This window comes from Amblyomma americanum, chromosome 2 (genome assembly GCF_052857255.1).
Source record: "Amblyomma americanum isolate KBUSLIRL-KWMA chromosome 2, ASM5285725v1, whole genome shotgun sequence".
Lineage (NCBI taxonomy): Eukaryota > Metazoa > Arthropoda > Arachnida > Ixodida > Ixodidae > Amblyomma > Amblyomma americanum.
Genome location: NC_135498.1, coordinates 50,313,047 through 50,316,569, shown reverse-complemented (window position 1 = coordinate 50,316,569; position 3,523 = coordinate 50,313,047).

Here is a 3,523-nt window from a genome sequence, read left to right as displayed (position 1 = left end):
CGCCGCGGCGTTCCTTTTCCGTTCTTCGGGACGCTACGGTGCCAAGTGGATCGTCGCTTAAAACCTCGTTTACGCCCCGTGTAAGTGTGGAAGAAGCGACGGGGCGAGGTTTTTCCTAGGCCTTCGTAGCCTAATTTTCCTGTCCATTAGAGACATCTCGGTGTGAAATGGCTTTCAGCGGCAGGGGGTAAACGTGCCTGCTGCCCATGAACAACGTCTGCTTAGTGGCCCTGAAATCGTCCGACCAGCTGTCATCACGGTGATGACCACGGTGAACTATAACGACCAGTTTGACGAGTGTGGTCCCTGCGTTATATGTTTTCTAATGCTGCACAGAGAGAGAGAGAAAAAAAAAACATTTATTAGCACCCGTCAAAAGGATGATGGGTATCCGAGGCGCCGCTCGGTCCCAGCCATGTCCTCCCCCTCAGCCGTCGACCGGGATCTCTTGGATCTCAGCAGAGGCAAGGGCGAGACGGATGACTTCACGTTGTTTAGTTTCGTCCTCGTTGTGAAGCAGCGCCTCCCAGGACTCATATGTTCTGTAAAGTTGTCCAAAGCTCGGACATGTCCATATCATATGGATCGTGTCCACTATGCCGTCGCAACGTTTGCACCTGGGGCTGAAAATCTCAGGGTGCCACTTGCTATAAAGCTGAGGGTTAGGTAATACTCCGGTTTGGAGCGTGCGCCACACAACCTCTTCGTTTTTGGTTAGATGTTTTCCAACAACAATAGCTGCACTATGAAAATGCGCGTGAGTAAATATGAATCAAGTTCTGTCTTTATCGCGGCAGTCTGAGCACCGAACAGCAAAAACAACGTTAAGCAGGTCTTCCAGGGATCTTCCATTTTCGTAGGGGAGGGCGGGGGAAGGGGGTGCTGCGGCACGTATGGGTCACGACTGTCCGAAAAACGTCGACTCATTCCGTCGTGCCACCTTTCCGACCCTTCTTCCCCCCTCCTCCCGCAAAGCAGCCACGTATACCCGGGTGCTCATGAACGCCTGGCCGATATGAATGGGGAAAATATGAAAGACGCAAAGAAACGCTGCTCGGCCCAGCGATAAAGGCTCGTCTTGGCAGCTCTTATAAAAGATGAGTAATGTCCTCGCATTTCTGCGCCTTTTGTGGAGTGCGCGGCTCGCTCCGAGAACGGGGACCGACCGAGAAGGGTCGGGAAAACGAGCGGGCCATCCACGTCCACCACCTCGAAGGAACTGAGGCGAGAGAACCCCGGCCATATATGCACACCATACACACCGGCGCCCATCGTCGGCCCCGCTTTTTTGCCCGCGTATATTCCTCGCTGAACGAACAATAGAAAGAATGCAGAAGTCGCGAGAAAAAAACAGGAGAAAAATGAAACCGAGCAACGAGACATTCCCTGAAGCTTGTCTCTGGCGCAGATCCCTGCAGACGCAGAGTAACGTATGTGCGGCGTATACGCGGGGCGGAACGAAGGGGCAGAGAACGGAACGAGCTGGTCAAGCGCTCCCCGCGGCTCCATTCTTCTTGCCGCTGCTCGCTCGCTACTGCTGCGGTCCAAATGAGGGAAGCGGTGGTGCGGTTCCCGCGGGGTCAATTTTTCTTACCTGTCGCGCCCTCTGTCTCTCCCTCCGGCAACTCGCTTTGCTTTTAGCGGTCACTTTTTCCCCCTCCGGCTGACCGAAAGGAAGAAGCCCCGTTTTTCTCCCGAAATTCTTCGTGAGAACCGGAGAAAGAAAGAGATAGAAAGAACGATAGGAAAGGAAAGAAAAAAGGGGCAGCGCCGCTCTGAAAGTGGGGACACTTTCGCGCTAAAGGTTATCGCAGAGTGCCGGCGCTCACACTGCGACCGCACAAGCGGGCGGAGATGGTTCCCACGACTACGTGCTAAGCTGTAGCTTTGCAGCGAAGAAGACTTCGACGACTGCCGAAGACGGAATGCGTACCTGAGGCTAACGACGAGGCGCATTAACGGTAACGAGACGGCGAGACGGAAGACGACTAATGAAGTACTTTGCTCCGGGAACCTCCTGCCCCCCACCAACTTGACTCCGTTGCCACCACCGTGGGAAGATTTGCTGGCGGTCAGTGCGGGACCAGGTGAGGCCTGAGGCCGGACGTGTGTTTGTGCGGCTCCCGGAGACGACGTGTGCGCCGCGCCGCCGAGCGTGGCGAATGGGATTAGCCCGTTTAGGGGTACCGGCGACCCCGGCTGCCGAGTGAGTACGCTTGCCTTTGGACTGTCAACGAAGCGGCGGCGAAGGCCCACGGTGCGGGAAAGGGGTTTTGTCGCAGCGTACGTGTCGTAGGGTAGTGGATGTGTACGGTCGTTCGGCGTGGCCACCGTGGCAGCGTGGCGACGCGAATGACAGGATTGCGGTCGTTAACTTGTTCCGGGGGACGTGTGTGCTGTGTACGCCGCCGTCCCCTTGTTCTGGTTTGTGTCTGAAGTCGCCGTATTGGTCTTTGTGTGCGCCGAAATGTGATTTCAAAGCATTATCAATCAGTTTGACAGGCAGAGCAGAACGGTGGGTCTTAAAATTAACATGCAGAAAACCAAAGTAAAGTTCAGGAGTCTAGCAAAGGGACAGCAGTCCGCACTTGGTAGTGCGGTGCTAGTGGTAAGAAAATACGTCTACTTAGGGCAGGTAGCCGCCGCTGACGCGGATCATGAGAGGGGAATAACTAGAAGAATACGAATGGGTTGGAGCGCATATGGCAGGTTCTCTCAGATCATGGGTGGCAGTTTACAAATACCCCTCAAGAGAAAAGGATACAATACCTGTATCTTACCGGTGCTCACCTTCGGAGCAGAAACGTGGAGGGTAACGAAAACAGTTCAGCTTAAGTTAAGGACGACGCAGCGAGCCATGGAATGAAAAATGGTAGGTGTAACGTTAAGTCATGAATTAAAAGACTAGCGCATATAACAGAGACACAGACAAAGAAGTAGACAGGACGAGCGCTAAACGAACATGATGAAACACCAACTAGCCCAGCTTTCCGCCTTGATTGTAACGTTAAGAGACCGGAAGCGGGCAGAGTGGGTGAGGGAACAACTGCGGGTTAATGATATCCTAGTCGAAATCAAGAGGAAGAAATGGGCTTGGTTAGAGCATGCAATGCGAAGGCAAGATAACTGCTGGACAAGCGTAGCAGGAGGCGGCAGAAAGTCAGGTGGGCGGATGAGATTACGAAGTTTGCCGGGGTAGGGTGGCGGGGCAGCTGGTACAGTACAGGGTTAATTTTTTAATTTTTTTATTTCGATATATTGCCAAACCCAACCTGGGTTTTTACAGGGGTGGGCGCACTTTAAAAAATACACAACTTCCAGATGAAACAGTTATAGAACAGTAAGCAGTTGTACAATGAAAGGGATGGGTTTAGTTAAAGCAGAGACAAGAACAAACAAATTCGAGGTCATCAGTGATACAGTACAAGGGATATATCACCAACATTGTAACAATATTTAGTGAGTTTTGTGAGAGTATACTCAGCTCGGCAAGCTCCAAAAATTTGAGGACTGTCGGCTGCAT